The 25,936-nt window shown below is 43.6% G+C and overlaps 1 protein-coding gene and 1 long non-coding RNA gene across 8 annotated transcripts in view; one reads left to right on the forward strand and one right to left on the reverse strand.

Annotated features, from left to right (window-relative positions):
- LOC132365864 (NUT family member 2G-like) overlaps positions 1–25,936 on the forward strand; it is a 65,689-nt gene that overhangs the window by 1,792 nt on the left and 37,961 nt on the right. The window lies entirely within an intron of this gene.
- The window catches only part of LOC132365866 (uncharacterized), a 44,516-nt gene continuing 21,742 nt past the window's right edge, over positions 3,163–25,936 (reverse strand). Inside the window, exons 3-8 of one of the 6 annotated variants that reach the window (XR_009503288.1) lie at positions 13,951–14,096; positions 11,609–12,266; positions 11,017–11,429; positions 9,413–9,521; positions 7,252–7,721; positions 3,163–4,033 (exon numbers count right to left, since the gene is read on the reverse strand). This is a non-coding gene — a long non-coding RNA (uncharacterized LOC132365866). Of the gene's footprint in view, positions 4,034–7,251; positions 7,722–9,412; positions 9,522–11,016; positions 12,267–13,950; positions 14,097–25,936 lie in introns of all 6 variants that reach the window. The other 5 variants (XR_009503284.1, XR_009503287.1, XR_009503286.1 and 2 more) reach the window with 5 other exon arrangements.

The following is a 25,936-nucleotide window of genomic DNA, read 5'->3' on the forward strand; positions in this document are numbered from 1 at the left end:
GGGCGTCTGTGGGGATCTGTGACGCCTCCCAGAGCCCCCTAAGCTTTGGGTAACCACCCTGCTCAGCCCTCCCCTGCTCAGTACACCTCCTCAATTCAGTGTCCTTTCCACCATCTTCTTTACTGTTATGTGTTGGTTTCATTCTCCCTGTCTTCCTTCTTCCTTTACTCTCAGATGACTAGATCATGAGATGCTCAGTCATTGCTTCATGGACACACTCCCCCCACCTGCCAACCAAAACCCTTATTGCCCTGGATCCTCCAGGGAGCTGCTCCCTCTCCACCCCACTCCTTCTCCCTGCAGGGGCAGGACTGTGCCTTTGGACTTCAGAGCTCACCTGCCTCCAGGGGATTGGGGCTTAGCTTTAATAGCCGCAGTGTCAGAGAGCTCAGGGAGAAGTGAGCACTTAAAATATTGTCTTACATGCCTGGAGCTCCACAGACCCACAGGCTCCATCCCTTACAGCCACCCACCCGCTGGTTCTGGCATCCCACCAGGAGCCACAAGGACAAGGCCCCCTCTCCAGGTTTGCCAGTCACCTCTGCCCTTTCTAGGCCACTCACTGTGGTGGAGACAGAATCTTTCTTCTGAAAGACCTTGGCCAGAAGACACCGTCCTCGGCCTCAAACTCCTCCAGCTTTCCCGGAGAAGTCAACACACTGCAGGACTCTGCGTTCCCCTTTGTGGATGATGTTGCCAAGCCCATCCTTGTGCCTTCCTGCATAGTCTATTGCCTTAGCTACTTTTCGTCAGTTCCATTCCCTGAATCTTGATTCACTCCCTACCTGGGTTTCATTGCTGCCCCCCTCCAAAAAACAAACAAACAAACAGAAAAAGAGCCGACAGTGGTGGCTATTGTAGTTTCAAGATTCAAACTTGTGACTTAGAAACATTCCAAGTAAGTGAATGTTATCTGATGGATAGCTTGTGAGGGAAGAAGTGAGGGAGAGAGACAGCTAAGATCAGTGTGCTGATGGCTAGAATCTATAGGGAGACTGTTGATCAGGGTTATTTTCATTGAAAGCCCTGGTGCCTTGAGCTTCAAATTTCTCCCCACTGGATGCCCTTTTCACCATCTCTCCCACTGGCTCTGTGTAGTGTTAGGACTGAGTTCATGCACCAGTGGGCTGTTCGTCCACTTCAGGGACCTGAGTTGTCAAGGCAGTAGGCTTAACTAGCCCATCTATTATTGCTTGCCACCCTCCACCCCAGGTATGGTTGCCCTGGAAACAGGAGGCATCCATGCAGAGCACCCAGCAGAGGATGTTTTAGGTGTTCAGTTGTGCGAAGAGTAATTTGCGTGGCAGTAAAATGTCATCCATGAAAGATCCCATCAAGTTGTTCAGTCCAGACCTCCTCCACTGCCTCACTCCCCACCTTTTTATGACTCTCCTTGGGCCCAGAGCAAGTTGTTTTCTCTTCTTACCCTTGCAGTTTTCTGAGTGGGCAGGCTGTCAGAACGGAATGCTCTTGGTGCCCGCAGGTCCTGAGGGATGAGTTTATGACTTTTGAGCACAGAACACGACCTCCAGCTGGAGGAAAATCTTCACCTGAAGCCTTGAGCTCACAAAAGTGCCTGCTTTGAGGGTTTTTGGCCAAAGGGGCAGTTCGTTCATGCCCTGAATCCCAAGACGAGTGGAATAGGGGAGTGAGGAGCTGCAGCTGTGGTGTCGAGGTCAGAGTCCTGGTGCCCCTTCCCAGCAGCTTTGCCCTGTCTCCAGGCGTTCTGGCCCCTGGTTTCCAAAAACATGAGGGACTTTTCTGGTTTCCCTTGAAATGTCATCCGAGTCCCCTAAATATGCCTTGGTGACATCATGACAATTTCAGTGACAGTATCAGGCATGCAAAACACTCACATGCCCTGCTCCCTTCCATCTTGCCCCAGGGCAAATGTGACCATTGCTAAGGTAGAGACAGGATTCTCTGGTGCCCTTCAGGTTGCTGGAACACAGCCTATGGTGAGGAATCTGAGCGGTGGCAGGAATTGACTGAGGCAGTCTAGCAGGAGGGAGGGTCAGGAGAGGCTGGGGTTTGGAAGGTACTGGTCCATCAGTCAAATTCTGTCCAATTCTGAGAGTTGCCCAAAGATGAGCTGTCTTCTGTCAGGCCTTGGGTAACCTGAATCCACACCTTCGATGGTCCTCATGTGTTTGTTGGGCTTCTTTTTCCACCAGATCCCTAACATTGTTGAGGCGCTCCCAGAATGCGTGGCCACGGACTTCGGTTTTACCTCCAGGTTTTCTAGGCTGAGCACAGCTCAGAAGAGAAACAACTGAGAATGTGAATCCCTGCTCTCCTACTTACTTACCAGCTGCATGGCCCTGGGCAAATGAACATCTCCAGACCTCAGCTTTCTCACCTGTAAAATGGGTATATCAACACTTCTTGCTCATGAGGTTGTGAGAATTAAATTCGGTAATAGGTGTAAACTACTTAGCACAGTGCCTGGACCTTGGCTGATGTCCAGTAATTGTTAGCTGCTCTTATTATTATTGGTCCTGATAGTGGCTTTTTTTCTTTAGTAGAAGGAAAAAAGGCCCTCTTGCAGCACAATCAATTCTACAAAGCTGGCACACAACATGGCTTCGTTGCCTCTCTTGCATAGAAAAGATTGCTTTGGCTTGGGAAACAAGGGTTCTTTCTCAAAGTCTCCAAAGAGAAATGAACACAGATCCCCCTGTCCCTCCTCCCTCCCCCATTCCCTTCTCTTTCATCCTCTCTTCCTCCTGTTTTCCTCCAGAAGGCCATTATTTTGTAAAGAAGAATCTTTTTGTTCAGCTGATAAATCACCTGGTCTTTGGTGTTTTCTTTGGGGCTTTTTGAGCAGAGCCAGTTACAATTGCTGTCAAAACAGGGCCAAATCATTTCTCCTAAATGTCTTAGGGTCTCAGTTTTGACTTTTTTCCCCGTTTCTGTCTCCTTGAATCATCTTTTTTTTTTTTTAATCTTTAATGCTCAAACTACTAAAAAACTGAAAAACATAAATGAATCTTCCTTTTTTTTTTTAAACATCTTTATTGAAGTATAATTGCCTTACAATGGTGTGTTAGCTTCTGCTTTATAACAAAGTGAATCAGTTATACACATACAATATGTTCCCATATCTCTTCCCTCTTGCATCTCCCTCCCTCCCACCCTCCCCATCCCACCCCTCTAGGTGGTCACATAGCACAGGGAGATCAGCTCCGTGCTTTGTGAATCTTCCTTTTAAATCTTGTAATTCCCAGCCCATTGTTGCAAGTCTTGCATTTTTAATAACCAGGCAAGCACTAAGAGCCCTACCCAAGGCTGGGTGGAGTGCAGCGAAACCCCAGAGAATGGTGTGCTTTTGCTGGCTTAATAGTCCCAACAAGTATAAATATAGGTTGAGGTTAACATTATTAACTCGGTTTTTTTCTAACACTGGTCAAGGTCACTGCCAACTGCACTGTCATCCTGAAATGTGAAGTCGCTCTGCAGAGTGGAAACCAGAGCGGGAGTCCCAGCATTGCCACTTAGTTCAACTTCTGGCAGGTCCCTTTCCAGTGTGTGAGCCTCGGTTTCCTGGTCTCTGAAATAGGGATGGTAATACTGAGCTGAAAGTTGTTTTAAGAATCAGGGCAAATGTCAAACTGGTGCCAGAGGATAGACATGCAGTGCTCTCTGTTACTACCAACCCCACCGTGGGCCAGGCGTCAGGGAACCCGCAGGGCTTCCGTGTCTGTTTGTCTGGGACTTGGAGTTCTCGTGGCTCAAATATAAGGCATAGCCTTTAAATCCAAATAGATTATCCTGACCTCTTGTAACATTTAGTTCTCATCTTGTCCTGGTTTGTGTATTGTATAAAATCATAATAATTGCTTGGAAAAGTCACTGAGAGATTTACAAAAGGGTGACACAGTCATGGTGGTTTCTCTGAATTTTTATAAAAGGCAACATCGTCTCTGGTTGGCATTATTCTTGTTGAGCATTTATTTTGACATTCTGTAGTCTCTGGTGTGCAGTCTCGCCATCCCTCTGCTGTGACATGTCCTGCTTCTGTGGAAGTGCCACCCTGGGGTTAAGAGTATGGACGTGAGAGTCAGAGGATCTGGGTTCAAGGCCCAGCCCCCCAGCTATAGCCTGGGGCAGGTCGCTCACCCCCCGTAGCGTCAGCGTCCCCAGCTGCACAGTGAGAAGAGCGGTACAACCAGCAGCATGTCGCAGCTGGAGTGAAAGGAACGGGAGTGAGGCACTTGGCCCTCGGTGCTTCCCTTCGCGCCTTCCCTTCCTTTAGCTCCCCTTTGGTGGCTGGGACTTGTTCCGGCTGCCCCCTGGTTGTCAGAAAGCCCTGGTCAGGGGTAAAGCAGTTGGTTTTCTGACTTTGTTTTCCCTGGCAATGGGTTGGTGGCCACCCCAGCAGGGACCCGCTATCCTCCCTCATCAGTGTCTGCCGTTTGTTCACTCTGAGTGTGAACGGCCACGAGAGAGCCTCACAGTTGCACGTGCAGTCACATATTCACTTGTCCACTAATTCATTCATTCTTTTCCTTTTCAACTATTGTCAAAACATATCAGAATCACTTGGGGCTCTTTTAAAATATTCAGAAGCCTGGGCGCCACCCCCCTCCCCGGAGCTACTGCACTGGAATCTCTAGGAGTGAGGTCCTGGCTTTTTTGAAAAAGGCATTAAGGTGTTTCTGATGCACAGCGGGGCTGAGAACCATTATTTAATTCCCTTATCCATATTCAGTTATGCTTATTACTCACCCATTACTTGCCAGGCACCGACACCATCCCTGACTTCACGGCACTTAAGGCCAGTTGGAGAGACAGACGGGTGCACAGGTGAGAACCGCCAAGGCAGCATGAGCTGCAGGTGGCAGCCTGGGGGAGTTGGGGAGGCTTCCCGGGGGAGGAGGTGGCTGGACTGAGCCTCCAGGAGGCCCGAGGCTGGCTGGCCAAGGGGTTTGGGTGAGATGGCACTGTAGCCACAGGCTACAGAGCGCCCGAGGGGAGAGGGGAGAGCCAGTCAAGGACCTGTGGTTCAGCGAGGCTGACGGTGATCAGGGCCCAGATCCAGGGCAGGAAGATCCAACAGGACCAGGAAGACTGGGAGGAGATCAGGCTTTCGGAGGGGCTGCCCTTCAGCCTCTACCTGCCTCTCACCTCCTCTCACCCATCACACACACCAGCGGCTCTTGGTGTATAACTTCTAGACCAGACACATGGCAGCGGGATGAGTGAGTCTGAAGATTTTCGGGAAAGACCCTGAGGCAGACGCCTTGGAGCAGGTGTGCAGTGGGGCCGGGCACCTCCCTCAGGCTGGCCAGAGCTGAGGGAGAGCTAGAAATAATGTCTCAGCTGGGCCTTTGATCTCACAGCTTCAGGGGTATTGTCCCAGGACTAAATTACTAAAATGCCCCAAGGGTATAATAGCACAGGCATACCAGACCCAGGGCTCTCTCCTCCTCCTGTGTTCCTCTTTCCTCTGTTTCTCAAAGGTACAGGTGTGTAGGGGAGTTCTTCTCACCTCACTTCCTCCCTTGAACCTGAGCTTAAACAGCTGGTTCTCACTACCCTCCTTAATGTCCTGCTTCCCATTTCTGCAGCTTATTACGGAGGGCTCTGTGGGTCCCTGCAGGCTGTGGTCCAGCAACATCACCTGGGAGCTTGTTAAAAAGAAAGACTCTCAGACCCCACCCTGGACCTATTGAATCACTACCTGCACTGATAAGGTCTCCAGGTGATCCATCTGCACTGAACTTAGAGAAGCACTCCCTCAAGTCAGGCCACAGGCCGACGGGTCAGAGAAGCTGCACACGGGTGGGATTTGGCAACTCTTTCTTTTTCCGTTTAATGGCCTCCTCCCCTTTGCCTCCCCTCCTCCCCTCCTGCCTCCTTGTAGCTTATTTTAGAACATGTCGGGATCCTGCTTCTCTTGCCAACAAAACGCTGTTGCTAAAATCTTTCAGCCGGCAGCAGTGATGTTTAATTCATGGGCTAGAAAATTAATTTTATTTTCATGAGTAGAGCTGGAGAAAAATAACAGGAAGTCTCTGTGCATGGCCCTTGGGAATTCAGCTTGTCTATTTAACAGATGAACTGGTAAAGGCGAGGGGGCCTCAGGAAAGGGCCACCTTCCACAAAGGATGCTTTTGGCTGCAAGTAGCACAAAACTCAACTTAGGATGGCTTAAGAGATAAGAAAAATTTCTAATTTCACTGGTAGGTAATCCTAAGGTAGGGCACTTGTGGGATGACTCAGTAATAACGTCAAAGTGCAGGTTTCATTTGTGCCATGGTAGCCTTGTGGAATTTAGTTTTCCTTGTGGTTACAAGAAGGCTGCCAGAGTTCCAGGAGTTACAACAGTGTCCTACAGAAGAAGAGAGAGGCTGCCCCTTCCTGAAATCTCATCAGAGAGAAACTCTCTCCTGGTCATCTCACAGCTGATGTCTCCTCAAGTCTCACTTGCAGGATTGTGTCCCAAGTCCCTTGTTAAACCATCACTGGCAAGGGATTCAGGCTCATCAGGCTTACCCACTGAGCCACATGCCACATGAGGCGGGGGTTAAGAGCCAAACAAAACCCAGGCTCTGGGGGAAGGGAGAAGAGGGCATGGCTGCTGGGACAGCCAACACCTCTGCTCCAGGGCCTGCCTTTACTCCCTCTCATGACCTTCCCTCTTTGGTGTCACCTCCATTCCCTGGAAAGGCTCTGATTTCATATTTTAGCACGCTCTTCCCCTCTACTCCCTACCCGCTCCGCTTGTCTCCAGTCCTGCTGTCATTTCAGCGAGTTGTAAATGTCTGCCTTTTCCATGAGGCTCTGCGCTCTCCCATGGCACATCTGCCTCCCCAGAACCTGGCAATGGCCTCTGCTCAACACACACTGTGCTGGGGGAATGGATGCAGGAGGAGACGAGTGAATGAGTTTAATCTTTGTGTGGCCTTTCTTTGTAAGGAAAGTTTTCATGTTGTTTCTTAACTTTAAAGATGTTTTTGCCCCTGTAAGAGAACTTTCCATGTGATTTGGGGGAAAGGACTGGGGAGAGAGAAGCCTTTCTCAGTGCCCCAGGAATCTGCATGCCCCTCTGCACCCGTGTCCACCTGGGAGTCACCCTGACCTCAGTGGGGAGCTTGCAGAATTCTCTATCGCTCCTCTGGGTTTTTATGGGGTGAGACGGGGCTGGGGAAGGTTGCTCTGGGCACAGGGAAGTGTTATATGCCTTGTGGGAGAATGGATTTAAAAAGAAAAAGATGGACAGTGAGTGACTTAGAATGTGTTCTTTACCAAGGTTTTCCATGGTGACACACTTTCCTCAGACTGATGAATGGTTTTCTTGGCTGGTCATTGTCTTCATCGTTCAGGTGACGCAGAACGTCAGTGATGACGTCACGGTCAGATTTCTGTTCTCTTGCCTCAAATTTTACTTAAAAGGGCATTTAAAAGTCCACTTAAAAAAAAAAGTCCACTTAATCTCACCCAGCAGGTACTCTTTTTTAAAAAAAAATAAATTTATTTATTCATTTTTGGCTGCGTTGGGTTTTCGCTGCTGCACGCGGGCTTTCTCTAGTTGTGGAGAGCCAGGGCTACTCTTCATTGCGGTGCGTGGGCTTCTCACTTCGGTGGCTTCTCTTGTTGCGGAGCACGGGCTTGGTTGCTCTGCGGCATGTGGGATCCTCCTGGACCAGGGCTCGAACCCGTGTCTCCTGCATTGGCAGGCGGCTTCCCAACCATTGCGCTACCAGGGAAGCCCTGCCCTTAAAATGGAAAAAAAAAAAAAATCAAATACCAGTGGACTTGGAAATGAAGAGGTACAAGAATAGAGTTTAGAACTCAGGTTTAAATTTGTTTTCTTCCTGTATCACTGTCTGTTGTATGCATACCATCATGCCCTGGCAATTTGGCTGTATGGGTTTTAGCTTGGTTCCCTAAAGAGACAATGGCTGTAAATGCAGCCTGTGACCTGAATGAGCAAGGCCATCTCCCAAAGCATCCTCCACCTCATCGTCAAAAACCATTTATCAAGCAGGCAATTAATTTCCTATGGTCTTGAGCCAGGCACTGTGTAAAAAAACAGAGACCTGGTCTCTACCCTCCTACCTTTTATAACTCAGAGGAACAGCTGTGATTTTCCCCAAGTAGTGTATCCAACTTAATGTTCTCTTGGCATGAGTAGAAGTGGAAAATACTCTTACTTCTTTAAAAGTTCTATGCATGAATTTAGAAATGAATTTCTCAAATGTAACTTTCCTGGAGTAGTGTGTCGGTTCCCTCCTCTAATAAATACATTCATAAGAAGCTTTTGCAGATGGTTACAATGAAGATCGTCTCTATTCTCAGCCTGTGAGTCACTGGAGTGTCCCTGAAAGCATTTGTTTTGCCCTAGAGTCTCTATAAGCAAAAGAAGGTATTTATTAGCAAGTGTGAATAATGCCCACATATCTCCCCCTCCCATCTCCCACCCCCAAATCCATTGTGTTTGGCTCCCTAGCTCCTGACAAGTGGGTGAGTCATTCACATTTTTGAGCTCTGCTTGAATTACTCCAGGGTCTTGACTCCATCTGGAGCTACCCTCTGAGCATAGACTGGGTATGAACCTAAACTTGGCAGAGCTCCCAGGAGGGTTGGAATAAACCATAGTTATTAGAGCTAATATTCCTTCATGCACAGGGCTGGTAGTCAGTCAGTGTTCGCCCAGTGGTTAAAATCATTGGATAACTGTGCCTTCCCTGGTGCTCCTGGAATTCCCAACAATCCAAGAGCTAAAGGGTCAATACCTGGCTCAGCTGCAGGGCTTAAATCTAAAAATAAATCTGTTCTGATTGGTTTGATTGGTTGGTGCCCCCTTGTGGGTTGTCAGGTTTTTTTTAATTGAAGTATAGTTGATTTACAATACTGTGTTACTTTCACATATACAGCAAAGTAATTTGGAGATATATATATATATATATATATATATATATATATATTCCTTTTTTGATTCTTTTCCATTATAGGTTATTATAAGGTATTGAGTATAGTTCCCTATGGTGTACTCAAATATTTTTAATATCATCTCTGCATATGCATTTTCTTGTTATCATATGATTCATATAATCTTCAGCTTCTATCCTTTTCTATTTTAACTGAATGAGAACTTTGAAAAAATCAGTCAGTCATTCTGGCTTAAATTTATATCCGAAATCATGTAAGGAAAGGTATTAGGGCCCAATCTAAGTTCTGGGGTTGAAAGTAAATCACCTGTCCTAATAAAAACTTCTTTTGTGATAGAGGCAATGTGTGTCTAAAAGGTGATTTTTATTTTCTAGTTTATAATTGCCTTTATGTAAGATTCCCCCCGAAAGATTTGATATTAATCATCAGAAAAAAATAACATTGGAAAAGTCCGATTGTGAAGGTGTATCGCTAAGTGTTGGGAGTTGGGAGGACAGAACGTGGAGGACCTTACCGCTAATCCAGGTGGTCCTCCTAGCTCACAGGTCATTGCCCGTGATGTTGTGGACGGTGTCTAGGCTCCCAGCAGCCCAGGATCGGTGCCACTCAAACCATACCTGAGGCTTGGTACAGGGAATTGTTTTAATGATAGAAAATTTCAAACATACATAAAAGTAAAGAGAATGGAGTCTCTATCCCCACACCCACCCCTCACCTGGGGATTTTTTTTTTTTTTTGGTAACTTTTTACTTTGATATATAATTTCAGATACATAGAACAGTTGTAAGAACAGTACAGGGAACTCCCATTTACTCTACGCAGACTGAACAATTTCCATCTTATCCCATTGGCTTTATCATATTCTCTATGTGTATATGTATACATATGTGTGACTACTATTTTTTCTGAGCCATTTGAGAATAAGTCGGAGTTGTTGTGTCCTTTTCTCTCTAAATACTTCAGTATGTATTTCCTAACAATAAGAATACAACCACAGTACAATGTTCAAAACCAGGAATTTAACCTTGATATTATCTTTTTTTTTTTCGCGATGCCCAGCAGCATATGGGATCGTAATTCACCCACCAGGAATGGAACTGGCCCCCGCTGCTTTGGAAGCACAGAGCCTTAACCACTGGACCACCAGGGAAGTCCCAACCTTGATATTATCTAATCCACAGTGGATAGCCAAATGTCATCAGGTATCCTAGCAATGTCCTTTATAGCTCCCCCCCCCCACCTTTCGGATTAGGTTGAAGCAAATTCAAGACAATTGCATCTGTATATACTTAAGTATCCAGTATTAGTCGGGGTAATTCTGGCTACATCGTCGTCATGGAAAACCTCGGGGGCCACCTTTCCCCTACCAACTGCCCCCAGCTCTTTGCGGGAAAACATTTGTGAGGGGCAGTTTTCAGAAGCGGGAAGGGGTAGAAACTGAGAAGCAGACATAGGTAATGAGCGAGGCAGTAGTTCTCAGGCTGGTCTGCGGACTGTGTATTGGGGGTCATCTGAGTTGCTCGTGCAACGTGCAGATCAGGGGGCTCTACCCAGACGGGAGCTGTACCCAGGCCCTACAGGATGAGAACCTCTGGGAGCGACCCGGACTCTGCATTTTAACAGGTGCCACGGGTAGCTCTTATACCCTGTGGGTTGGGGGTGCTCTGACCCGGAGGCAGGTGACCTGGGAGTGATGCTGTGTCCCTAGCAGTTTAATGTCACATCCCCACACACCTGCCCTGTCTCAGAACAGGTGCAAGGCTGTTACATTGCTTCCAATTCCACTAGCCTGAGACTCCTTAGCGTTGATAAGAGGCAGCATTTGGGCAATGGGAATAGCTGCAGGGGCTCCTCTCTCAGCACACAGCTTCTTGCACAGGGCTTACACCCGAGGGGGTGGGAGTTTCACTGGAGAGAGGAGAGTTAAAGCGGAAGGAGAACCTGTGATCGGACCCGGACCCGGACCCGGAATGCTTTGTGGCGTGGAGTGAGCTTGTTTTCCCGGGGCGGGGTGGGGGTAGGTGCTTGGATCATCCCTGGGGTGGAAGGCTGTTCAGAAGAGGTGAAAAAAACCCAGGAGAAAGCCTCAAACAAACAGCCCTAGGCAGAAACCTCCACCTGCTTGGAAGAGGGCCCTGAAACCTTTCTTAGGACTGCGGAGGGGACTCAGGTGCCGCAGCCAACTGCGCAGCCTCAGCGCCTCCCCTGCCCGATCTTCCCCTCCGGGAAGGCAGCCCCAGTACGAGTAGCGGTGGCATCATTATTATAGCTCCCAGGACCAGACAGCGAGTTGGTGCAGGAAATCCGCTGTATAGACGTGACCGCGTTCAGGAAACGTGTCCATTCAAACAACGGAGGTCGGTGGAGCCCTTCTCTCGGGCCCCTTTCATCTCTGAGGGTCGGGGCTTTCCAGTCGTCTTCATTTGCTGAGGAGCAGATACTTCTTAGACCAGGCAGGCGGGGACACAGTGCAGCTCTGCCTGGGACAAGGCACACTTTAGGGGCGTCCTGGACCCAGGCTCCTCTGCTACCTGAGATACAAGGACCCTTGTAAATGATTCTGACCCACCAAGAGATGACAACCACTGGGGAGACGCTCTAGATGTTCACTGTGCAACCGATGGGCGGCAGTGGGCTTAATTCTAACCTGCATCCTGTCAATGTGGCCACGTGACAAGGGTGACCACGTGACACAGGTGACCACCCTCACCTAGGACAGTAATCCAAGTGGCTGTTTCAGTTCCTCCCGCTGTTGAATCTTCCTCTCCGTTCTCTTGAAAAGGCGCTGCGCTCTCCAAGTCCTTTTCCATTTTAGCACGAGTGGTTCTCAAGCTGTAGCTCGTGCCAGTTTAGATCTCGGGGCTCATTCAGCCTTGCTCAGGGGAGCCGGGCTGGGTTTCTCTCATTCAGAGATAAGTGTGAAGAGGCAGCAGAGAGGCTTCCAAACCCGGGCCGGCTTGGAGTCTTCACAGAGAAAGAGAGATGCAAAGTCCTGAAAGCAGAGCTCGCATTGGCGCTGTGCCCAGACTGCGCGACGTGTGGGAGCAGCTCCCGGAGAAGCAAACAGACAGGTGGGCCTCCTTGGCCCCCGGGGGCTGCCAGGTGCTTCTTCAGTCTAAAGGCTGGAGGCAAGAGTCTGGACTCAGATACAGCTTTGCTGATTAGCAAAAGTTCTCATCTCCCAAGTCTCTCCCTGGTCAGGGCCATTCCTAGTGGACATGAATTGGGTTTATGAAAAAAGTATTTGAAAGTGCCAAGGAGGTTCCCGCACCGTCGTGATGATGCTGAATAGGCAGATTGATGTTCTGATGTGTACCCGGGTTCAGGAGCAAGGGAGGGAGCACTTCTGGGGTGCGCTTTTCCACCTGCTTGGAGACAGGCAGGTGGAGAGATTTAGATGACTAATTAACTTGTGTTTTGCACACATTTATGGACATGTGCCCAGCATGGGCCAGATGCTGGGAATACACAGGTGACCAAGCTATCATTCCTGACCACAAGATGCTCACGATCTAGAAGAGGAGACAGACCTAGGAGAATTGTAACTCAGTGTGATGAATACGAGGACTGAAGTGGGCCTGAGGTGCAGGGATGGCTAGAGGAGGTGGGTGTTGTAACTGTTTTATCCACACAACAATAATCCTACAGGGCCTTAATGTCTTCACGGCTGTTCTGAACAACAGCAAAACTTTGCAAACAAAATTATTTCATAACTAAGTAGAGGGGAAGCTTAACCCAATGAATGCATTTGGTGGCAAAATCTGACCTAAACTGTTTATCCTTTTTAGTCTGAATGTTCGTATTGATGTGTTTGATGACAGACCCACCATGGGTATTACCATAATGCATAGGCACTCTATTACCTTTATCAAATCTGAACAATTCTGAACCTTGAAGCACATCTGACCCTTGGGTTTTGATGAGCGACTGTGGACTTGTCCTGGTATCGTCTGCATTTTGCATCTGAGGAGGCAGAATGCAGGGCGGACTCATTTGCCCAAGATCCAGAGCTGGTAAGGGGCAGTCAGGGCTTGCGGGAATGTCCTTCTGATGCCTGAGCCCTGCTGGGCACCCTCAGGTGACACTGCCTTGAGAGGCACCGACTTACACAGCAGTGGTTTGGGCACCGGGCTCGTGGGTGGCTCTGGAGTGGGAATGGTCGGATAGCATTGCCCAGGGATGTACCCAGGTGGCCGTGTTGGGGATGTGGGTGTCAGTCTCCCCCTTGGCCCGGGCTCATCCACCTCAGTCTGGTGGTAGTCAGATCCTATTTAACAGGGAATGGGGATTTTGTGCCTCTCTGCCCACAAGATATGCTGTTGCCGTATCAAAATCTGTCCGCCACCACCCCCCGCCCAGGTTATCTCTCATAGCTTCTTGTCTCCATTCTTTGAACATTTTGTTCCCATCACTGGGTTCTGGTCTGTTACCTGTAAGGTCTCTTCAACCAGTGGGAAAGAGGTACTTGTTAATAGTTCTGGCGTTTTGTAGGTTGGCCCCACGATCAGCTTTGTGTACAGGCAGGAAGTAGCCAACAGGGAGAAGTGATTTTAGGGACACAGGCCTTAAACAGCCTTCAAATTACCTTCCTTAGCTGTCCTAGCAATTGGAGCAGGGGTTCTGGGCTGAGGCTGGATGCCTCAGTGGTTTCATGAGCCCCCGAAATAGGTTTTGTGTGTGTTGGCGTTTTTCTTCCATTGGATTCTCAGCAGAGCCTGTGACTTTAAAAAGGTTAAGTGCTGCTGGGTTGGAGTGAGGCTCATTAAGCATGTCAGCATTTCCCAAAAGGATAAACAGTAAATGAGTGTTCATTTATATACTCTCTTCCATTATCCTGTCCTGTATCTATAGTCAATATGATCACTTTCATGCTTTAGTTAATAGCTAGGATTATTAAGCCTTGGTAGGCTGAAGGGAAAACTTGGGAGCTTCTGGATTCAATAGGCTTTTATGGGGTAGGTCTACCTGGAGTCCCCCAAATGAGGGATCCCGTTGGATTGTGGCACAACCCAAGGACAAAAAACAAAGGGTGTTTTTCATCACTTTGCTTACTTCATAATTTTGCCAGTTCTTCTCATCACGAGGGAAGCAGTGATCGTTCCTCCAAGGGCCTTTCCCTGCCTCAGCTTAGCTCTGCTTGTTAAACACACCCCGGTGATAAGAATCTAAGGAGGTAGTGCATGATTTTCCTCTTGCTGCTGTAACAAATTATCACAAAGTTAGTGACTTACAGCAAAACAAATTTATAAACTTACGGTTCCATAGGTTAGAAGTCCGACACAGTTCTCACTGGGTTAAAATCAAGCTGTCAACAGGGCGACATTCCTTTCTGGAGGCACTAGGGGAGAATCTTTTTCCTTGCCTTTTCCAGCTTCTGGAGGCTGCCTGCATTTCTTGGCTCATGGCCCCTTGTTCTGTCTTCAAAGCCAGGCTCTATCTTCGACCTAGAGGTCAAGTCCTTCTCACATAGCATCACTCTGACCTCCTCTTCTGATTCTCTTCCACTTTTAAGGACCCTTGTGGTTACATTGGTCCCACTTGGACAATTCGGGATAATCTCATCTTTGAAGTCAGCTGATTAGCAACCTTAATTGCATCTGTAACCTTACTTCCCCTTTGCCATGTAATGTAACATATTCACAGGTACCAGGGACTAGGACGTGGACATCTTTGGGACATCATGCCTACCACACCCAGACACCAAAGAAAACTAATCTGCATTAATTCCTTTGGTTATTATAAGTACCACCTGGACAGAAACACTCAGTTATGTATAACCTTCCTTCGAGGAGAGCTTGTCCTTGTGAGAGGCATATCAAAGGGTCACGACATTGCAAGTTCTCTGACCTCATCCTCCCCTTCCAGGGACTGGGGGGAATGTCTGGCCATCGCACAGGTTGTGACCTACTTTCCAGGAACAGCCCTGGAGCATGTAGCCCTCTTAGGGACCTTCTAAAGGATGTGTTGATGCTAACGTTTGACTGCCCACCTCTGGCTAGTCCCAGGGGTGACGTATGTTAGCAAAAATTGGCTGGAGGCAGCTTAGGGTCTTGAAACCATCAGATAAACATTTTATTAGGGATGTGTGTGAGGAGAGATTCCTGGCCTGCCTGGAATATAATTTATGATTGTGTGTGCAGTGTGTGAGCAGGGATGAGAGGACAGAGATGGGAAAACAGAAACCCAACAGTAACATTAGCCACAGAAACAGGTGCAAATCTAGGCAGGAAAATGCAGAGGGGAAAAAAGCCCCTGGTCATTTGACCTGTGTCACATCAAAATGGCAGCAAGACCTTGGAGGGTAGGATGTTCAGGGGGAAAAGGAGTCTCAAGCCAGTAGCAGCATCTTTCCGGGCAGAGGGACTTTGTCTTGGTGAGGAGATATTGGCTAATTGCATGGATCTGGGGCTTTTGTTGGTTTTGTTTTGGTTCCAAACGGTGGTCAGAAAAGCATCTCTTATAGTGACTGTGTGCAGCCCTGGCCCTGCACAAAGTCCTGAGACTGGGGACAGGGAAGGTAGGGAGAAGGTGACCAAGAAACTTTCCCAGAAGCAGGACCAGCTACATAATTTACAGGGCTGGGTGTAAAATGAAAATACAGGGCCCTTGTTCAATAATTATCAAGAATTTCAAGATGGTGGTGGCAGAGTATTTAGCCAAGCATGGGGCCCTCCTACGGCCTTGCGTTCTCACACTGGTCACACACCATGAAGCATGAAGTGGCCACTGCCCAGGGCAACGTCCCCTGTGTGTGTCCTTGGCTCTCTCTGATATCACGAGTGATGTTCGAGGCCTCTTTCCCAGGGAGTTAGCAGGACCATGGGCCTTGGCCCCGAGGACTTGCTTTCATATCATAGCACTTGTCTTGATTGCACTGGATATTTGATGCTGCTTGACAGGTACTTTGCTCCGTCTGGGGGAAGCCCACATTCCAGGGGCAGGAAGCAAGAGGGGTGAGGAAGAGCAACTTGGGACTCTTAGAGCCTTCCCTTCCAGCGGTGTGACCTCAGACAAGCAACTTAGATCCTCCCCATCCCTATGGAGTGTGAGAAAATATTTGCAAATCACGTATCTAAAAAGAAGTTAATATCCAAAGTATACAAGGAGCTCATACAACTCAGTAGCAAAAACACCATATAACACAATTTAAAAGTTGGCAAAGGACCTAAAAAGACATTTTTCCAAAGATGACAAACATTTGGGGAACAGGTATATGAAAAGGTGATTCACATCACCAATCATCAGGGAAATGCAAATCAAAACCACAATGAGATATCACCTCACACCTGTTAGTATGTGTATTATGAAAAAGACAAGAGATAAATGCTGGTGAGGATGTGGAGAAAAGGGAATCTGTGTGCACTGTTTTTGGGAATGTAAATTGGTACAACCAGTACTGAAAACAGTATGGAGATTCCTCAAGAAAATAAAATTGCAGTACCATGTGATCCAGCAACTCCACTTCTGGTCATATAGCAAAAGGAAACAATATTTTTTTAGGAGTGCCCCAGCTGTCCAGTGGTTAAGACTTCGTGCTCTCACTGCTGAGGGGAGGGCCTGGGTTCAATCCGAGGTTGGGGAACTAAGATCCCACAAGCCACGTGGTACGGGAAAAAAACAGAAACAAAAACAAAAACAAACTTTGAAATGTTATTCACAGTAATGGTATGGAAAGAACCTGCCTGTCTCTCACAGATGAATGGATAAACAAAATCTGATACATACACACACACACACACACACACACACACATACACACAAATATACATACATAACATACACAATGGGATATTATTCAGCCTTAAAGTAAATCCTTACACTTGCAAGAACATGAATGAGCCTGGAGAACATTATGCTAAGTGAAATAAGCGTGATGGAGAAAAGACAAATGCTGCACGGTATCACTTATGTGTGGAATCTAAAAAAAAAGTTGGAATCATAGAAACACAGAGCAGAAATTGTTGCCTGCAGTTGGGCATGGGGGGAAATGGGAACACGCTGGTAAATGGATACAAATTTTCAGTTATAACATGAGGGATAAAATGAAGGAATAAGGTCTGAGGAGCTAATGTATAACATGGGGACTAACTGATGATGCTGTATTCTGTAACTGAAAATTTCTGAGAGAGTAGAATTTGTGTCCTCACAAAAAGTAAATGTATGACAGGTGATGGGTATGTTAATGAACTTGATTGTGAGAATCCTTTCACAATATATACGTATATCAAATAATCACATTATACGTTTTAGATATATTACAGTTTTGTCAGTTATGCATCAAAATAGCTGTAAAAAGAGGAAAACGATCAACAAAATTGACAAAACTAGTTAGATTGACTATTAAAAAGAACAAAATATGTAAAATCAGAAATGAAGAAAGGGACATTACTACCAATTTTGTAGAGATAAAAAGGCTTACAATAGAGTACTATTGACAGTTGTAGACCAACTAACTTGATAACTTAGATGAAATGAACACATTCCTAGAAACACACATCCTACCAAGAAATACAAAATCTGAACAGATCTAGAAGTTAAGATATGGAATCAGTTATCAAAAATCTCCCAACAACTGAACGCCCAGCACCAGGTATCTTCATGGTGAATTCTACCAACAACTTAAAGAAGAATTAACACCAATCCTTCTCAAGTTCTTCCAAACAATTTAAGAGGAGAGAATGTATCTTCACTCATTCTATGAGGTTAACATTACATCAATTACAAACCTAAAGACACTACAAGGAAAGTACACTACAGACCAATATCCCTTATGAATACTGATGCAAAAACCCTTTAAAATAGTGAGACAGAACAGCCCATTATAAGGATTATACATCATGACCAAATGGGATTTATTCTTGCAAGGCAAGGTTGGTTCAACATATGAAAATCAATCAATGTAGTATAGCACGTAAACAGATTGAAGGGACTAAACTGCATGTGATCATCTTAATTGATGCAGAAAAAAAATTTGACAAAATTCAATGCCATTTTATGATTTAAACAAAAAAAACCCAACAAACCAGGAATACAAGTTGATGACTTCAACATAACAAAGGTCACAGATAGAAAACCAACAGCTATTATATTCAGTGGTGAAATCTTTCTCCCTAAGATCAGGAACAAAGGAAGGATGCCTGTTGTCACCACTTCTATTCAGCAAAGTACTGGAATTCCTAGCCAAATAAATAAGGCAAGATCAAAAATAAAAGGCATCTAAATCGGAAAGGAAGAAATAAAATTCTATTTGTTCAGAGACAACACACATGCACCAAAAAAAACCTGTTAGAATTAATAAATGAATTTAGAAAATTTGCCAGATACAAAATCAACACTCAAAAATCAGTTGTTTCTCTATACACTAAGAATGAAAAGTTTGAAAAGGAAAGTTAAAAAAAAATATCATGGGGGCTTCCCTGGTGGCACAGTGGTTGAGAGTCTGCCTGCCAATGCAGGGGACACGGGTTTGAGCCCTGGTCTGGGAGGATCCCACATGCCGCGGAGCGACTGGGTCCGTGAGCCACAATTGCTGAGCCTGCGCGTCTGGAGCCTGTGCTCCGCAACAGGAGAGGCCGCGATAGTGAGAGGCCCGCGCACTGCGATGAAGAGTGGCCCCCACTTGCCGCAACTGGAGAAAGCCCTCACAAGGAAACGAAGACCCAACACAGCCATAAATAAATAAATAAATAAATAAAATATTAAAATATCATGAAATATAGTAAAAGATGAGGAATAACTTAACCAGCGGGACAAAAGACATGTACATTGAAAACTAGAAAACGTTGCTGAAGGAAATTAATGAAGACACCAATAAATGTAAAGGCATCTTGTGTTCACAGATTGGAGGACTTAATGTTGTTAATATGTCAACACGACTTAAGGGGATGTACGGATTAAAAGCAATCTCTTTAAACATCACAGTGAGGTTTTTTCAGAAGTAGTAAAATTCATCCTAAAGTTCATATGGAATTTAAAGGGCCTGAATAGTCAAAATAATGTGAAAAAGAACAAAATTTGAAGTTTCAAATTTCTTGATTTCAAAACCTACTACACAACCACAGTAATCAAAATAGTACTGGCATAAACACACATACAGGACGGAGAATAGGCCCGTGGAACAAAATAGAAACCCAGAAGTAAACCCGTATATACATCACCAAATGATTTTCAACAGGAGTGCCAAGACCACCCAATGGGGAAAGGATAGCGATTTCAACAAATGGTACTGGAAAAACAATATCCACATTCAAAAGAATGACGGTAGACCCTTACCTTACACCACATACAGAAATTAACTCAGTGAATCAAAGACCTAAATGCGAGACCTAAAACTATAAAACTCTTAGAAGAAAGTTCTGGGAAGAAAACCATGACATGAAATTTGGCCAAGAGTTCTTGAATATGACACCAAAAGTGGAGGTAATAAAAGAAATAGATAAACTAGGTATTCAAAATTTAAAAATACTTCTTTCATCAAAAAATAAAACGAACCTGCTGAATGGGAGAAAATAGTTGCAAATCCTATAGCTGATAAGGTTAATATCCACTATGTATACACTTGCACACTGTTGGTGGGTATGGAAAATGGTGCACACAGAAAGGAAAAGAGTATGGTCGTTCCTCAAAACATTAAAAATAGAATTACCATATGATCCCATAATTCGAGTTCCTATTAAATACTCAAAAAGAATTGAAATTATGAACTCAAAGAGTTATGTGTTCACCCATGTTCATAGCAGAATTATTCACTATAGGCAAAAGGTGAAAAAACCCAAGGGTCCATTGAGGGATGAAGGGATATACAAAATGTGGCCTATACAAACAATAAATCAATATTCAGTCTTAAAAAGGAAGGGAATTCTGACACATGCTACAACATGGATCAACCTTCAGGCATTACGCTAAGTAAAATAAGCCAGTCACAAGAGGACAAATACTGTATGATCCCACTTATATGAAATACACAGAGTAATCAAATTCACAGAGACAGAAAGTACAATGGTGGTTTCCAGGGGTGAGGAGGCAAGGGAAATAGAGAGTTGTGGTTTCATGAGTACAGACTATTATAGTTTTGCAAGATGAAAAGTTCTGTGGATGGATGATGGTAATGATAGCACAGCAGTGTAAATATATTTCATGCCTCTGGCCTGCACTCTTAAATTGTTAAGATGATAAATTTTATGTTATGTATATTTTACCAGAATTTTTTTAAATAAAGGAAAATTAAGACATTCATATAAAGAAACACTGACGAAGTTCATTACTAGTAGATCTGCTCAATAAGAACTGTTAAAGGAATCCTTCAGGCTGAAATGAAACGTAACTTGAATCCATATGAAGAATTAAAGAACAATGGTAAAGGTAACTACACTAAGTTTAAAAGGCCAACACGTTTGCAGTTAGGGTTTGTAACGCCTCTTTTCAAAATGTGATTTAAAAGACAAATATATAAAATAGTTATTATAAGGCTATTAAGGGGCACACAATACATAAGGATGTCATTTGTGACAAGTGCAGTGTAAACGAGGATGCGGGATGTAAATAAGCAGATTTTGTGTTATTATTAAATGAAAATGTTATTACTTCAAATTTGTTTTTTCATAAAATTAAGATGTTTACTTTAACCCCTAGGATAAGCACTAAGAAAACTACCTCACAAGTACACAGAAAAGAAATAAGAAGAGAATCAAAATGGTAAACTGGGAAAAACATCAACCACAAAAGAATGTAATAATGAAGGAACTGAAGAACAAAAAGGATATAAGATATCTAGAAAATAAATAGTGTAGCAGTAGAAGTAAGTTCAAAGGGCTCAATATAGGATCAACACAAAGAAGACTACACACAATCACGTTATAATCAACTTGTTAAATGTGAAGTACAAAGAGAGAATATTGAAAGGAACAAGAGAAAAGTGACTTGGCACATATGAGGGAACTCCCAGAAAACAATTTGTGAATTTCTCAGCAGAAACCTTACAGGCCAGGAGAGAGTTGGATGATATATTCAAAGTACTGAAGAAAAAAGAAACCTGTGAGCAAAAATGACCATACCTAGCAAAATTATGCTTTAAAAATAAAGGAGAGATAAAGTCAACAAAATCAAAGTGAGTTCATCACTAATAGACCTGCTTTATAAGAAATGCTTAAGGGAGATCACTTTGAAATGAAAACATGTTAACAGAAATGCAAAAGCAAACAAAAGCATAAATTTCAATGGTAAACTCATACACACACACACAAATATAGCATAATAACACTGTAACGGTGCTGTATAAAGTACTTTCACCCTGAGATAAAAGTTAAAATTTGTTAACAATATAAAAAGAAGGAAACTGACTATAAGGACACAAAGTTTGGGTGGGAGTAAAAGAATAGATGTTTAGAACTACAAGATTTCTATGTAGCCTTCAGCTAACCACAAAGAAAAGGCCTACTATAAATAAAAGATAAAGAGAAAAGGATCAAAGTAAATCACAACAAAAAAATAATCAAACAACAATGAAATAAAGCTACAGAGAAAGAGGACAAAACAGCTGCAAAACAGACATAAGACAATGAACAAAACAGCAATAGTAAGTCCTTACTGATCGATAATTAGTTTAATATAAATGGATTAATCTTCCCAATCAAAAGGCATAGAGTGGCTGAATGGATTAAAAAACAATATCCAACCTTATGTTGTCTACAAGAGACTCATTTTAGATTAAAAGACACATACAGGCTCAAAGTGAAGGGATGGAAAAAGATACTCCATGCAAATGGCAACCAGAACAAAGCAAGAGTTCCTATATGCATAACAGACAAAATAGACATTAAGTCACAAATTGTCTGTACAGACAAAGAAGGTTTCTATATGATAATAAAAGAGTCAACTCAACAGGAGGATATAACAATTATATATGCATCCAGCATCAGAGCACATAAAGCTCTAAAGGAAATATCGAAATTAAATGGAGAAATTGATTGCAGTACACGAATAATAAGGGACTTCAATAACCCAGTTACAATAATGGATAGAACACCCAGACGGAAAAATCAATCAACAAACATGACTTGAACAACACTATGGACCATATGGTCCTTACAGACATATACAAAACATTTCATCCAACAGCAGCACATACACGTTCATTTCAAGTACACACACACCATTCTCCAGAATAGATAATATGTTAGGTCACAATCAAGTCTTAACAAATTTAAAAAGTCTGAAATAATTTCAAGTATCTTTTCTGATCACAATGGTATGAAACTAGAAATCCCATAAGAGTAACAAAACAGGAATATCTGGACGTCCCTGGTGGCACAGTGCTTAAGAATCTGCCTGCCAATGCAGGGGACATGGGTTCAATCCCTGGTAAGCAAAGATCTCACATGATGCAGAGCAACTAAGCCCGTGCACCACAACTACTGAGCCTGCGCTCTAGGGCCCACGTGCTGCAACTACTGAACCCGACTGCTGCAACTACTGAAGCCTGCGCGCCTTAAAGCCTGTTCTCCGCAACAAGAAAAGCCACTGCAATCAGAAGCCCGTGCACCACAACAAAGAGTAGCCCCTGCTCACTGCAACTAGAGAAAGCCTGCATGCAGCGACGAAGACCCAACACAGCAAAAAATTAAATTAAAAACAAAATTTTAATAAAGAAAAGAAAACAAGAAAATTTACCAACATGTGGAAAGTAAACAATATACTCTTTTCCCCGTTCCACTTTTATTGAGATATAACTGCCATAGAGCCCTGCATAAGTTTTAGGTGTACAGCATAAAGATATGACTTATGTACATCAAGAAATGATTACCACAGTAAGTTTAGTGAACATCATCTCATATGGCCACAAAATAAAAGAAAAAGAGAAAAATGTTTTCCTTGTGATGAGAACTCTTAGGATTTACTCTCTTAACCTTCATGCATAACACACAGCAATGTTAATTATATTTATCATGTTGAATAATACAGTCTTGAGCAACCATTGGGTCAAAGAGAAAATCAAAAGGGAATTTTCAAAGAATCTTGACACAAACTAAAATGAAACACAACACACCAAGATTTATGGGATGCAGCAAAGCAGTACTACAGGAGAAGTTTGTAGTGATAAATGCATACATTAAAGAAGAAGTAAAACCTCAAGTAAACAATCTCACTTTATGCCTCAAGGAACTAGAAAAAGAAGAAAAAAGTAATCTCAAATTTGGCAGAAGGAAGAAAATAGTAAAGATTAGAGCAGAAATAAATCAAATAGAGAATAGAAAAACAATAGAAAATAGAAACAAAACTAAGTGGTGTTTTTTGGAAAGATAAATTTGAAAGACTCTTGACTACACGAATTAAGAAAAAAATACAAAAGACAACTCAATAAAATCAGAAATGAAAGAGGAGACAATATAAGTGATGCCTCAGAAATAAAGGAATCATAAGGGTCCATTATCAATTATGCCAACAAATGTGATAATGTAGAAGAAATGGATACATTCCTACAAACATACAACCTACCAACACTGAATCAAGATAACACAGAAAGTCTGAACAGTCCAATAACAAATAAGGAGATTGAATCAATAATTAAAAAAAAAAACAAAATAGAAAATCCAGGACCAGATGGTTTCCCTGGTGAATTTTGCCAAATATTTGAAGAATTACTACCAATCCTTTTCAAACTCATCCAAAAAAACTGGATAGGAGGGAACACTTCCAAACTAATTTTACAAGGCTAGCATTACCCTGATACCAAAGCCAGACACAGACACTACAAAAAAAGAAAATTACAGCCAATATCTTTGACAGACATAGATACAAAAATCCTCAACAAAGTATTAGCAAACCAATTTTAACAATAAATTTAAATTATCATACCCCATGCTCAAGTCAGATTTATTCCTGGGATGCAAGGATGGTTCAACATACACAAATTAACCAAAGTGATACACCACACTAACAAAATGAAGGAAAAATCATATGATCATCTCAATAGAGGCAGAAAAGGATTTGACAAAATTCAACATCCTTTCATGATAAAAACTCTAAACAAATTAGGTGTAGAAGGAATGTACCTCAACACAATAAAGGCATATGAAAAAGAAAAGGCCACAGCAAACATCTTCTCAACAGTGAAAAACTAAAAGCTGTCCCTCTAATATCAGGAAGAACGCAAGAATGTCCACACTTACCACTTCTATTCAACATAGCACTGGAAGACAGAGGAATTAGGCAAGAAAAAGACATAAAATGCATCCAAATCAGAAAGGAAGAAGTAAAATTACCTGTTTGCAGATGACATGATCACACATGTAGAAAATCCTAAAGATTCAACAACAAAAGCAATAAAAACTGTTAGAGGGGCTTCCCTGGTGGCGCAGTGGTTGAGAATCTGCCTGCCAATGCAGGGGACACGGGTTCGAGTCCTGGTCTGGGAAGATCACACATGCCATGGAGCAAATGTGCCCGTGAGCCGCAGCTACTGAGCCTGCACGCCTGGAGCCTGTGCTCCGCAACAAGAGGCTGCGATAGTGAGAGGCCCGCGCACCGCGATGAAGAGCGGCCCCTGCTCGCCACAACTAGAGAAAGCCCTCACACAGAAACGAAGACCCAACGCACCCAAAAATAAATAAATAAATAAATAAATAAACGAAAACCAAAAAACTGTTAGAACTCATAAGTGAGTTTAGTAAAGTTGCAGGATATAAAATCAGCATATAGAAGTCATTATACAAAAGGAATGACCTACCCAACAAAGGAAATTAAGAAAACAACCCCATTCTTAATTTCATTACAAAGAATAAAATACTTAGGAATAAATTTAGCCAAAGGGGTGAAAGATCTCTACATTGAAAAGTATAAAAAATGGATGAGGAAAATTAAAGATGACACTGATAATATGGAAAGACATCCCATGTTCATGAACTGGAGGATTTACTATCATTAAAATATCCATACTACCCAAAGCGATCCACAGATTCAATGCAATCCCTATTAAAATCCCAAGGGGGGACTTCCCTGGTGGTGCAGTGGTTAAGAATCCGCCTGCCAATGCAGGGGACAGGGGTTTGAGCCCTGGTCTGGGAAGATCCCACATGCCGTGGAGCAACTAAGTCCACACGCCACAACTCCTGAAGCCCGCGCACCTAGAGATCGTGCTCTGCAATGAGAGAAGCAACTGCAACGAGAAGCCTGTGCACCACAACAGAGTAGCCCCCACTCACCTCAACCAGAGAAAGCCCATGCTCAGCAACAAAGACCCAATGCAGCCAAAAATAAATAAATAAATTAAATAAACTTATTTTTTAAAATGGGCAAAGGACTTGAATAGACATTTCTCCAAAGGAGGCACATGAATGGCCAACAGATGTATGAAAACGTGCTCAACATCACTAACTGTCAGAGAAATGCAAGTCAAACCACAATGAGATATCACCTCACACCTGTTACAATGGCGATTATCAAAAAGACAAAAGATAACAAGTGTTGATGAGGATGCGGAGAAAAGGGAACCCTCGTGCGTTTTTGTTGGGTATGTAAATTGATACAGCCACTAAGGAAAACAGTATTGAAGTTCCTCAAAACATTAAAAATACAACTACCTTATGACTCAGCAATCCCACTTCTGGGTATACAGCAAAAGGAAATGAAATCGGTATCGTGAAGAGACATATGCACTTCCATGTTTACTTTTCACAGTAGCCAAGATATTGGATCAACCGAAGTGTCTGTAGATTCATGAATGGATAAACAGAGTGTGGTATATAAACAGGCATATCTCGTTTTATTGTGCTTTGAAGATACTACGTTGTCTACAGATTGAAGGTTTGTGGCAATCCTGCATTGAGTAAGTCCATTGGTGCCATTTTTCCAATTAGCATTACTTTCAAATTAAGGTATGTACATTGGTTTTTTAGACATAATGCTATCGCACATTAACACACTATAATATAGTATACACATAAGTTTTATATGCACGGGTAAACCAAAAAATTCATGTGGCTTGTTTTTTTGCAATATTTGCTTTATTTTGGTGGTCTGGAACCAAACCTGCAGTATCTCC

Source organism: Balaenoptera ricei, chromosome 5 (genome assembly GCF_028023285.1).
Source record: "Balaenoptera ricei isolate mBalRic1 chromosome 5, mBalRic1.hap2, whole genome shotgun sequence".
Taxonomy (NCBI): domain Eukaryota; kingdom Metazoa; phylum Chordata; class Mammalia; order Artiodactyla; family Balaenopteridae; genus Balaenoptera; species Balaenoptera ricei.